This window comes from Rhincodon typus, unplaced genomic scaffold, assembly GCF_021869965.1.
Source record: "Rhincodon typus isolate 14 unplaced genomic scaffold, sRhiTyp1.1 hic_rhity00000637, whole genome shotgun sequence".
Taxonomy (NCBI): Eukaryota; Metazoa; Chordata; class Chondrichthyes; order Orectolobiformes; family Rhincodontidae; genus Rhincodon; species Rhincodon typus.
In genome coordinates this window covers 70-14,408 of record NW_025966275.1, presented here as the reverse complement: position 1 = coordinate 14,408, position 14,339 = coordinate 70, and positions in this window count along the sequence as shown.

Below are 14,339 nucleotides of genomic sequence, written 5' to 3'. Positions count from 1 at the left end.
GTGGTAGTTGTTGGACTTGGGTAGGGATGGTGAATCTGATGATTTACCCACATGGCTCACCAATTCCACGCAGTTACAGGTTGCACAGGTCACAAATGAAATCTTCCTTTATGCCCTATTTTATCTAAAATAGGTCCTACCCAACATGCATTGGTTAAGATGTTGCTGGAACCAGTTTTGAGCCTAACACTTACACCGGAGGATTCCTTCACTTTCAAAGACCATATAAAACATACAGAACAACAGCAATATCATGTCCATGTGCCCTTTGGACATTGCAAGCCTATTCACTAACATATTACTCAAGGAAGCCACTGACATTAACTATCAAGATGGAAAACTCCAACCTCAGTCTCCTCTATGCCAAAACTAAACTGACCACTACTGATATACATGGTTTACAGTGTGAAGATAAGTGCAATGTCATTTTTCAAACTGCACCAGGTTTGTGAGCCAAAATAAAACTTATTAACCCAAATCCAGCCAGTATAACATTCCACTTCCTATTTGTGCTGAAGGAAGCATAATTATTTCCCATACCATACCTGCAGCCTGTCTCAAAACATTCCAGTTGATGAGATGAACACGATCAGCTTTGGTAGCTCAACCTTCTACAAACTGCTGCAGCAAGACCTAGTGTACAAAGCAGTGAATGAATGAATTTGTCATCACATGTATTTTACAGTGATTAAAACCAGTAAAATACAGTGAAAACCTTTTCCACTGTCACCACAATCCAGCACCATTTTGAATAGTTTTAAGAACAAGTTTAAAAAAAGATACAGCTTAAAGAGAGCCCAACAGCCTTAACCAGATCATCAACGGCGCCTGTGCCATCATCCCTCTTGCACTGCCTCGCCACCATCCACACCAGATCCAACCAAGTCGCCATTCTTCAGGCACCATCTTTCGCCAGTGGGCCGATTGTCCTCCGACACTTCCTTGCCGTCACTTGCGCCAGACTTGCTGATAGAGTTGCATTTTTCACTGTTTGGCCCACCTCAATGTCGCGGTGATGCCCTTCTGCCACTGCTTCACCGCCACCAGGACCAGACCCAACAAACAAAGTCGTCAATCCTCAGGTGCCATCTTTCACCATTGGTTGTCACTACATTCCTGGACTGCAGTGAGACCTAGACTGTATCAGTGGCACTTAAGAGCAGTGGAGAAATTTGATACCAATACTGTCACATCCTCTGGATTCGATGGGAGGGCCATATAAATGCTAGTATCCTTTTTGAAACCAACTCAAGGAGGATTCAGGCAAAATTCCTGCAAAATTGACTTTGATGGCCTGGACAGACTTCCCAGGTGTTCTCAAATGGCTAACACACTACAGAAAAACAAAGAAAATGCTTCAAAGGCACACTGAAGTTCTTGAGGCATCGCAACACAAGTTACTGGCGGAGCTTGTTTACCAATTGTTCAGAATGCTGCCAACTTGCCCATCAGCCTGCATAACACTAAGTCACAAAGTCTTAATGAGGCAGAACAGTGATGGAGAAGGAAAGGAAGAGAAAAGAAAAACAAACATGCCAATCCTGCACTCTGGATCCCATTACCTGGTGGGACACCCATCGATTAAGAACTGGCTTGCTTAGTCACAAATACAAATGGCAGAAACCCACAAGCGAGTTGAAGTCATACATGTGCTATGCGTATGCTGCATGCATGACATGAAAATACATCTTCAAATCAAGGCAAAGCAGAAGGTGGATGGTGCCTAACTTCAACTGGGCAATCATTTCTGCAACTGCACTATTTTACCACAGGATACAGTGTGAGACACTGAACATTACAGGTTTAGACCCCGAATCCTTACTGTATTTCTAACACAATTGAGGGAAATTTACTCCATCTTAACTTTGTTTTCAATGCCACAGGAGAACAGCTAAATGTAATAAAACATCAGTGTTTCAATGCAATCTTGAGATACAAGACAGACTTAACTGCAAAATATAATGATTTATCAATTTTAAAAGAAAATAGAGATAAGTAGCTTGATTATTAAATAGAACAAAGATCCAGAGCAAAGGTTTTTTTCTCTTTTCCCACCTCATTCCAACAAACTATGCTGATACAAAATAACAATTATTCCTGTTGAGCAATTCTTACTGTTCTAAAAAAATGACTGACCCCCATGAAATTGGCTACTGCGCAGAGTTCACTGTGCAATCAACCCAATGTACAAAGGACTGGGTAATCAAACATGAATTTTTAAACAGTCAAGACAATGCTGTATTCAGCAGAACCAAACTGCATCCTGTTTGTATTATGATAAATGCTCATGACAGCAATCAGTGGAATGGCCATCACACTCTCCAATATGGAGATTAAACCTTGTCTTCACAATGCAGATCCCCTCAGTTAAGTTGTGAAGCACTCCCAGGATAAATGGGGCTGACTTCAAAGGAATCTGGACACTCAAAATTGGGCGTCCATTGGATGCTATGACAATCAGCAGAATTGTATTTAGCCACAACCTGCAATGTCATGGTCCAACATATCCCCCACTTTACTATTACTATTACTATAAAGCTGAGAGATCAAGGAAGGGTGCAGGAGGTAGTGCCAGCAGCAGCATCAGGCGTACGTACGAGTTGGATATCTCATTTTTAAAGATACAGCACTGAACTCCTTGCATGCCAAACAGGGGAAGCAGCATACAATTGACAGGGCTAAATGATCCCATAACCAATTGATCAGAGCCAAGCTCTGTAGTCCTACTACATTCAGTTGTTTTATTGTCATCCACCATTCACAACTAACACGAGGCAAGGTTCCACAAATATTCTGAATCTCAACAATGGGACAGCCCAATACATCAGCATAAAAGACAAGACTGAAGTATTTGCATCTTCAGTCGAAAGTCCCAAGTGAATTATCTGTCTTGACCTCATCCTGAGGTCCCTAGCATCACAGACGACAGTCTTCAGCCAATTCATGTGATAGCAAGACAGCTGAAGGCACGGATACTGCTAAGGTGATTGGCCCAACAACTTCTGGCAATAACTCACCAAGGCTCCTTCAACAGCACCACCCAAACCCTCAGCCACTACTACCTAGAAGAACAAGGGTAGCAGATGCATGAAAACAAAACCAACTGCAAGTTCCCTCCAAGGGGCACACATCCTAACTTGGAACTCATTGTCAAACTAGGTCAAAATCCTGGGAATTCCCTAACAGCATTGTGGATGTTCCTATACACCAAGCACTGCAGCAGTTCAAGATGAAAGCTCAGTACCATCTTGTTCAGAGGCAAATTAAGGATGGGTCATAAATGCTGGCCTAGCTAGCAACATTTACACCCCATGAATGAATTTAAAATTAGTACAGATGCATGGTAAAACTCAATACGTAAAATCAGAAATCTTGTAAAATGTCCAAATATATAGTAATAGTAAAGTGGGGGATATGCTGGATCATGACATTGCAGGTTGTGGCTAAAACAAAAAATAGTTACACTAAATTACTCCTGCCTGAAAGTTTAATCATCTACTACGTCATAAAAACAACAAGAAAAAGTTACAACTTTCAGAATGTAGATAATTAGAAGAATGATAAGGGACATTTACACTGAGCCAAAGAATGATCTGCGTACAATAGAATTCTTCCACTTCCAAACACAGTAAACTGGCCCATAAACTGTAAAAGTCCATTAAGATTAGGGATGGGCTGTTTGGGAATGAGAAAGGGTACTAACACAGATAGAGGGCTTAGTTGAGATACCAAATAAGTACTAGCATCTGTCTTCATCAAGAAAGATCCTGTGATCCCGCATGGGGAGGCAATGGCCAAGTGGTATTATCATTGGACTGATAAACCAATGACCCAAGTAATGTTCTGGGGACCTGGGATTGAATCACACCATGGTAGAATTTGAATTCAATAAATATCTGGAATTAAGAGAATAATGATGACCATTAGACAATGTTTGCAGCCAAATTTTAGAAACTTTCCTACCCTTTGTTTCTCCTTTCTCCACTGAAAGATCTGCTTTTTTTTTTCACCTTTCAGGTGTCCAAAAATTTTAGACTCATCAGTTAAGGGGAATAGTTTCTCTCAACATACAAGATTTTAAACAAAACAGGGTAAAACTCTAACCAAAATCCCCCCTTGCCTTCTAAATCCCAAGAATTTCTGGGTTGCATAACCTCTCCTCCCACTTTAGTTCAAAGACAAGATGTGGTTCTTGTAAATCTAAACTGCACTCCCTTTTAAACATGCAACAGCTGTCAGCCTTGACAATGAGTAAACTATGTTGCAATAAATTCCTTTAAAAACAGCAGAAATTGGAGTGGGTTTGTTAGGTTAGTAACCATTCCTGAGAATCTCCCATTCAATCAAGTGTTCTGAATGAATTAAAGGCAAGAAAACTTGCGTGATTCTGGAAAGCTTTTCAAAATTAATCTGGCAACATATTTTCAGCTTGGTAATATTTAAACAGTGAGACACTCCTATAATACTCATTTAGCCAATAACTTTGCATTGGATGGGATCTGAAAGCCATTTGTATATGTATGTAATTAAAGGCACTCTACAACAGTAGAGCATTCAACACATTTCTGTAGACATTAGGAGACAAGAAATAAGAGGAGCAAACCATCCTGTTCCATCATTCAATAAGATCATAGCTGATCTTTGACCTCAACTTTACTTGTCTAGCCAAACCCATATCTCAATTGGCTGAGCGCAAGAAATTCTCTTATTCAAATATACTGTCATGGACCAGACTGAACACCCAGCAAATATGTCAAGGTAATAGCCTAGACCCTAACTTTTATCTTATTTAAAGGCAAGTGTAAAGTGCTGCATTCCAGATGTAATTCGATTGGTCAAACTACACACCTTTAACCAAATACATGTTATTCTCAACACAGAAAATAATCCAGGGAACCTTTTCTTGTACTGTATAGCACATATATCCTTCCTCAGAACATCTGTAGAGTTACACTTCACCTTCAACAAAAACAGAAATTGCTGGAAAGGCTCAGCATGTCTGGCAGTATCTGTGAAGAGAAATCAAAGTTAACGCTTTGGGTCTGGTGACCCCTCAGACAAAACATTTTCCAGCAACTTCTGTTTTGTTTCCAATTTACAGCATCCACAGACTTTTTTTCCGGTTTTTATTTACACTTCACCTTTATCTAGTTTGTCTCCAGTCTATGTCAGTGAACAAATCTTCAAATTATTCCTTCATGTTAACTATTTTTGTAAAAACATTGGGCAGTATTAAAGGCAGCTTTTTTGTGTAATAATTTCTGTCAGGTAGGATGGTATGATTACTTAACATTTTAATGAAAAGCTCAAGAATCATGATCCATTCTCAGTTTCTTGATGTTCAGATCAATAATTTGCTCTCAATTCCACAAGCTCTACTGTTAGCTGACATATAATGTTTGCCAAATGTTTTCTAGGAGATTGAAGATTATTATATTTTCGGAGTAGAGCTTTAAAGTTAGGATAAATTAAGAAGGTAATGTGACCTCATCTGTCTACCTGACAGCAAGCATGGGTGGCTTGACCACTTAGAGATCAAACAGACCAATTATTTTACTTTAGAAAGTGGCACAACATATTTACACTTGGAGCTGATGGTACTGAGTATAACATGTGGACCCCAATTGTCCCAAAGTCTCAGAAAACTGCAGAGTAATTGGTTTGGGTTATAAACAATGGTGCTGCAAGATATCCATTTATTTCTAAGATGGAATTGGGATCAAAGTAAATATTATTTCAACTTGGACACAAGCTAATGTGTTTCCCATTTCCACGGGGAGGACGACAGGTGAAGTCATTTTTTGAGATCAGGTTACTGATTTCCTTTATGAATCTTTCAGACAAACTGCAGGTTGTGGTTTAATGTGGTCTGCAGCAGCTGAGAGAGACAGCAAGAATCAGATGCCGTCTTAGATACGAATCACAAAAAGTGCTGTCATCACACAGAAGTAACAGGGAAAATCATTAAGGTTGAAGAGGTCAAGTTTATAAGGGTTCAATTCAGATCAGAAGATTTATCTAGCTTAGAGTTAGGAAGGAATTTACAATGTAACCCCTAACAGGGTCAGTCAGTTCTGAGGAAGGGTCACCAGACCCAAAACATTAACTGTTTTCTCCTTCACAGATGCTGCCAGATCTGCCAAGCTTTTTCAGCAACTTTATTTTTGTTCAGTCAGTTCTAGGCTTGGAAAAGTGAGAAGGAAGCAACAAGCAAATGTGAACTATTTGTCAGCAAGAACTGTAATTTTGGAGAGTATGCATCATGTGATAATTAGTGACTAAATACTATTTAGTCTCTTGCTACAATAAAGTTTTAAAACATGAAGTCTCGATAGGTCTCATTTAGTTATTAACAGAAGCTCATATTTCTCTTCAAGATATCAGTCTCTACAGAGGTCATAACAACATGCTCCTCTATTTTGGTCACCTCTCAAAATATCTTATTCATAGAATCCCTACAGTCTGGAAGCAGACCATTTGGCCCATCAAATCTACACCAACCCAGAACGATCCCCTATCCTATCCCTGTAACCCTGCATTTCCCATGGCTAATCCACCTAATCTATACATGCCTGGGCACTAATCAGATACATCAGACATCACCTACTCTTTACAAAATCATGCTGGTTCTCTGATCAGTTGAATGTTTAAGGTTTCAGTAAATCCATTCTTGATTATAGACTAGCAATTTCCCATGAGAGATTAAGTCACCGAGTCTAAAATTTTAAGGTTGCACCCTCTTTAAAAGCAACATTCCGGCCTAAAGGAATGGTTCTCAATTGAGAACCTTCAGCGAGTATAGTCAAGGTATCTGCAATAATCTCACCCATTTCCTGGGAACTTGTCACTCTTTTAGAACTATTTTCTTCATTAATGTTAATTTGACATTAATTTCCTAAATGTCTGCTATGTTTTCTTTCTCTACTGCAAATGTTGACGTAAAGCAACAATTTAACATTGCAGATGCAATCTCGCTTCACTTGTCAAAAAAACCCTATTAGTTTTCAAAGCATCTACGTGACTCCCGACTATTCTCTTCATCCCAATATTAGTGTAATATTGGTTTTGATATTCCTTGTAACTTTTTATTTCTTGCAAGTAGCTCTTACTCTTAGCTATTCTTTACATCTTTCCCATGCACAAAGATCTGCACTATTGTTTTCTGCATTTTCATTTTTTTTTTGAGTTTTACATAGGCTATTATTTAATCATTCATCTCAATATAATAACAAAGAAAATCCTAAGAATAAGAAACCAGGAAAATTCTGGCAAACACTAGATATATCCAGACTAGGATAGAATTTGAAAAAATGAGGCGGAGACCACTTTACAAAACTCAGTACAAACAGAACAGGGGTTAATGGTCAAAAATATAGCTGTGCTTAGCTTGCAAACATATTTTAAAAGGTTGAAAAGGAATTGTATATATGATCCATACATTTTCAAAGAGGATCTCAAGGCCATAAAATGGGATTCAATTAGTTGAATGTAATTGCTCCTGGATGAGTGGAGCATACAGTGGATGGAAGGTCATTATTTATGAGAAAGGAAAAGAAATCAAGGAGACTGTGAAGGATTGAAGTTGGTGAAATAAAGTTCAGGTCTACGGCTGAAAAATGCCTGAAAAGCAATCAAGATAGATCACGAAATGTGTATTTAGTTTTGATTAAGCAATACAAAGGGGAAAAAGTACTTGGAGTGAGATTGGGAGATAATAGTTGAAGTGACAACCCATGGACACACCAGGGTCACACTCAGAAATAGGAGATATCTGAAAAAGTGGTCAATCTGCACTTGGTCTACTGAAAAGAAACTCTGTGGAATACTGAAATATTATGCTTGCCATGACAACTATACTGCCCCAACCTCGGGGTTTCTGTCCATATGGCTGTACAGAGTACCTATGCAACCAAGTTAACATTTATGCAAGGTTTATTCATTTTACAAAAACTTTAAAGTCGTCAATGTAATTTTCCAGGATGTCATTCAAGATTATTGAATAAATTCTGTGCTTCAGTTAAGTCAACATTAACAATGCAAATCCAATCAAGCCAGGTGACCTGATGAAGGAGCAGCGCTCCAATCTTGTGATTTCAAATAAACCCATTGAACTATAACCTTGCGTTGTGTGACGTCTGACTTCGTCCACCCCAATCCAACACCAGCACTTCCACATCAAATCAAACCAGTTATGGGTCTGCGTACCTCCACAGCTTTGATTAACCTCAATATCAGACAATCAAAATTTGCACTGTACAAGAAGCAACATGAACTGAAATATAACAAATTGAAATTACTTCTATTTTTGAAGTTTTTGATCATGTCTTCTACAAAGTCAACTGGACAGACTATTCATCAAAACATATGTAATACCCTACTGCAAATTCATTAAAACCCAGTAAAGAGGGATAAGTTAATGCTGAATAAAGATACTATCCTTCTGCATTCAACTCATTTTTAGTTAATGACTCCTCCGTTCTTAAATCTTCAATTATTTCTTTAGATTAAATCATTACTCAAATTGCTTGGAAACATTTATTGATGATCTCAGGAAAAAAGTGATAGTGTTGAAGAAACATTACTAACATGATTCAAGTTGCATTATCAGTATAACAATGAAGCCAGAAATACACTGACTTTAATTGCAGACACATTCATCCAACCACCTAATGGAATTAATCTTGGATGAGATTCTTAGCATTTGATGTTCAACCTAAATGTACAAATGCAAAAACAAAATGCAGAAAAGGAAATTAATTATAATCTTAAGTATTCTAACAAAAAAATTGCAAACAATCAGCAAATAATTTATATGTTAATGCAAACTGATAAATTGCAAACCTAAGAATCCTGACAATGTGGAAGCCATGCACAACCAAAAGATAATTTTTCATATTCCAGAAGTTAAACATTTAAATCATATTACACTATATTGTACAGTTTGTACTGCTCAGTTCTCTAGTTTTTTTTAAAGGAAGGAGTCGGTACAGTACACCAAAACACTGAATATTTAAACAGCCAATTCCTCGACAATTCATGCGGAGGAAACACAGAAGACTGGAACATTTCTCTTAACAGTCCCTACACAGAGAGAAAAAGACGTGCATTTATTGCCTTTCATGACCCCAAAGCACCAATAGTTTTGAAGTGTAGTCATTGTTAAAAAACAGAAAACCCTTGACCTTGCTGTCTGTGGTATATATACGATTAAAACTTAAAATGGAGAGTTGATCAATACATTTGCAGCTTATACAGAAATTGGTGGGGTGGTAACTAGAGAGGATAGCCTAAGATTACAGGAAGATATGGAGAGTCTGATCAGTGCCAAATTAAATTCAATTCAGACAAATGTGAGGTGGATGCACTTGGGCAGGACAAACAAGGCAAGGGAATACACAATAAATGGCAAGACTCTGGGAAGCACTGAGAATCAGAGGGTGAGGGGGACTTTGGTTCGCATGTCCACCAGACCCTTAAGCTAACAGAACAGGTACATAAAGTGGTTAAGGCGGCATACAGGACACCTGCATTTTTTTGCCAAGAAAGAGTTTAATAGCAAAGTAGTTATAGTGGTACTTTACAACAGCTAGACTACTGTGTAGAGTTCTGGAATTCACACTGGAATCAACACTGGAGATGGTGCAGTGGAAATTCACATAGATGTTGCCCCAGGTGGAGTGTTTTAGTTACAAAGAAAGATTGGATAGATTGGGACTGTTTTCCTTGGAGCAGAGGAAACTGAGGATGGACACGATTGAGATGCATAAAATTATGAGGGACATAGATAGAGTAGACAGGAACAAACTTTTCCTCTTGGTGAAGGGATCAATGACCAGACAGCATTCTGGTCATAACATTTTAGTACTTAGAAGTGCACTTGCAATGCTAAGGGATACAAGACTATGGGCCAAGTGCTGGAAAATGAAATTAGAATTATTAGGTGCTTGTGCTCATTTTGAGCAGTGCAGACCTGATGGGCTGAAGAGCCTTTTTTGTGGTGTAGACCTCTACGACAACCGAGTAAAACAGATTCTCGTGTTGAACCTTAGCAGAATCCTTTTTAAGGAGAGACATCTTACCATCATCTATCCTGTCTATCCATTTAAGTATTTCGTATGTTTCAATGAGATCACCTCTAACTCAAACTCCAGAGAATGCAGGCCTAATGTACCCAACCTCTCTTCCAAGGACAGTGTTTCCACCATTCCCTGAACAAGTCTGGTGAACCTTCATTGCACTACATGCATTGGAATAGCTTTACTGAACCAAGGAGACTAAAACTCTACATTGTACTGTGCTTGGTCTTATCAAGATCCAAATAACTGAAGTAAGACTTTACTACTAAAACACTCTGGCAATAAAGGCTAGCATGTCCTAATAGCTTAATAAAAACTGAAAAAACTGAGGATGCTGTAAATGTCCTAAATAGCCTGTTGCACCTGCACGTCAGTCTTCAGTAACTTATCGACATGGACACCTAGGTCCCTTTGTACATCTACAACTTTCATCTTGTTTTAGAAACATTCTGCACATCTGTATGAACTTTCTTCCAAGTGCAGGAAATACGATGAAGGACTACTTCCTAAGACCAAGTGCTTTCTGCTCATTAGTACCACCCTACTCTGTCCAAACCTGGACTGTAACATCAGGTTGATATTGGATACCAGAAAATGGAAAGTTATTACTCCCATCAGAGAGCTTTCACAAAGAACCAAATTAAGCTTATTGATGGTAGCAATATCAGTTCCCATGGATTTTCCTAGAAAATTTGTCTGCCAGAACCATGCAAAATTGTGTGTGTCAATACTGCATACAATACTGTTCGCCCTGCTAAATGAAGGATGTCATTAAACTGGAAAGAGTGCAAAAAAGATTTACCAGGATGGTACCGAGGCAGGAGGGTTTGAGTCATCAGGAGAGGCTGGATAAGCTAGGACTTCTTTTTCCCCTCGAGCATAGGAGGCTGACGTGTTGACCCACAAAGGTTTATAAAGCCATGAGGGACATAGATAAGGCGAATAGCCAAGGTCTACAATTACAACATTTAAAAGATATTTGGACAGGTACATGGATAAGAAAGGTTTAGAGGGATAGAGGCCAAATGCAGGCAAACAGGACTAGTACAGTTTAAGAAACCTGGTCAGCCTGGTTGAGTTTGGCTGAAGGGTCTATTCTGGGCTGCGTGACTATGACTTACTACTCAAATCTACACTAACCAATGCACCCCACTTGCAATGTTCAACCCTGAGGGTAAGCCCTATTCCCTGACTTTTTTTGATAGAGAATGGAAATAGGTCTACTGTTGCTCCTATTTCTTGTGTTTGTTTCTCTCTCCTGCGTGTTGCTTGTTCTGGAATAAGGGTGAAGATGCCTTTTTTAAACCATACTTAAGATAGCATCCTTTTTTTAATAGTTGCATGCTCAAATTTACACCAACAAGGTAATCATCTGAGAGTTTGGCCTTATAGCACCAGGGCCAAATCGATTCTTCTGTCAATATGTCTTCTGATGCATCCTCAGCATTCCACTATTTGAAACACTATTACTGTAAAAAAAAAGCAACATTCTGAATTCTCCAGAATTTCTTAAGATCAACCATTTATTTGGTACAACATATCATGCAAATGTCACCTTCTGGGACACAGGCAATAAGAGGCTGACTGCATAATTTCAGTTGATTTGGATAAAACCCTGTACACCAACTGCAGACAGAGGCTATTCTGTTCATCCTTCCACCAGCATCTCCAATAAGAATAATTAACTGCCTTGGCAGAAAGACTCCAGAGCGTTTCACTCCAATCGCCCCACATCACCACACTATCCATTAGTCACATGGTCCTTGTAACCAGCTTGTATCTTCTCCCTTATCGGTCTTGGTTTTGACAAAGTTTGTCTTTCACTCCTCCACATCAAACAGTACATTTTAATATATAGTATACATGATAAATGGAAACATTTTTCAAACACATTTGCTAATATAGAATTCTATGTACTTGAGCTAGCAAGAACTGTAGATGCTGGACTCAGAGATAACAAAACGTGGAGCTAGAGGAATACAGCAGACAGCATCAGAGGAACAAGAAAACTGACATTTCGGGTTGGGATCCTTCTTCAGAAAATTATAATTTGTTTTCTGAATTCTATGCACTGTGCTTTGTATGCCAATTCATGACTTAGCACAAGACAATCAAATTAGATAACGTTGTTTAAATACAATTTATACCTTTGTTCAGAACACTGTGTGCAATTACACAGATGTCACAATTTTAAATTTCAACATCAGATAAGATTTACAGAAACAGGAAGAGAGAGTAAATGAATTTGCCACAAGATTTAAGAATGGCAGATTTAAAAAGTAAGATTTTAAAGTACATAATGAATATTTCAATTGCAAAACATTTAGTAAAAGGCAATTAATTCTACTCTCAGGCAACTCAAGGTTAAGATATTAATCAGCAATAGATAAACCCTTCAAATCAACCTTTAATTCCAGAATATTTTGTTAAAATTGATATAGCATTCTGATTGTAACATTATTGAAAGAACATCTACGTAGGAAGTGGCAAAGACACCAATGGTCAGAAGGTAACATCCATGCTATAAAGCCCTATAACAAAGTTGCTTAAACTTTAGCTTCACAAATTGTTCGAATAGCACTGTATTCTAAAAAATATTTTGGGACAAGAAATAGGTGTCACTTAACAGAATGATTTCTTATTCCACAAAACATTATATCATTTTTTATTTCAATGTCATACTCACTTCATTAGTTACTCTGATATACAGAGACAAAGTAGCTGTTCAATATTTCTACCATTTTAGTGACAGAAAGGATGCCACGGAGAGATAAGGACAGAATTCATTTGTTGGAGTCAATTCATTATTCTACCAACCACCAACTAAAAGAAAGCCAGTGGGGAGTAAATTTGTCGTGGAAAATCTCACAGCTGCAAGGGTGGGGATAGTATGATGGGGAGGGATATAGTCGGGGCTTCAATTATCCTAATAGGTTAGATAGAAATACTTTAAAGAGTTTCTGAAATGTATTTAGGAAAATTCGCTACAGCTTTATATTTCTAACAATGAGAAGAGAGGAATTGCTGGCTCTAGTTCTGGTGAATGAAGACTAGCTTTATATTCCAGACTTAAGTAATGAATTCAAAATTTCCCAGTGGTGAGATTGGAACCCACATTCAGAATTATCTTGATGTTTGAGGATTGCTGGTCCAGTAACATTAGCATTAAGCCACTGTCTCCTTTGATCAATTAAATGAACAGAAATCAGTAGGGGAACAGAGATCATATGACCACAGGGCTTCACTTAGTTATGGATAAGGGAAAAGGAGGAATCTAGAGTAAAAGTACTTATTTGGAGGAAAACCAAATAAGGGTTCAGAACATACTTGCCCCCAGCAAACTGTAAACAAATTTTCACAACCAAAATGATAACTGAACAATGAGCTATCTTGGAGATGGCTCATGTATAGTCAAGGTACATACCCATCAGTGGAATGACAGGACAACAAAGATCAGAACTCCTGGATATACGATGAGAAAAAAGGGGCGTAAGGCAAATATGTCAGATTATTACAAGCGAGAACCGGAACGAATATAGAAAGTTCAGAGGGGAAGTGAAAGGAGAGAGAGAGGAGAAGCAACATAAAAGGGAATCCAAAAGTCTTTCATAAGCATAGAATAGAAAAAGGATAAATCCAGTAGCTGGTAGACCAGCTGGGAATGATTTTAGAAATGATGTTCCAGGACAAAATTAATATTGCAGAAAGAGGAAAGCAAACAGATTTTCAATGGCCAAACATGCTTAACTCACTAGACTTGAAAATAAATTCATGGGATATGGATTTCACTAGTTAGGCCAGCATTTATTGCCCATCCCCAAGTGCCCCAGATGTGGTGATGACAGGCTGAATTCTTGAACCACTGTGGTCCTTGGAAGCATATAGACACTAAGGGAGGACATTCCAGGATTTCAACCAATAATGAAGGAACTGTGATATACTGCCATGGATTCCTTGTCTCTGGTAATGATACTATTTATATGGCTAGTCCAGTTCAGTTTTTGGTCAATGATAACCTTCAGGATGTTGATAGTAGGGGATTAAAAGACGGCAATTAAAGAGCAACATTTGGATCCTCTCTTATTGGAGATGTCATTGCCTGGCGTATGTGGTACAAAATTACTGCCACTTATCAGCAGTATAGTACGGACATTGTCCAGGTTTATCAGCATATGGACATGGAACATTTCAGTATCGGAATCCCTAACCATGCTGAAAATAATGCGATCAGTGAAATCCCCACTTCTGACTTCATGATGGAGG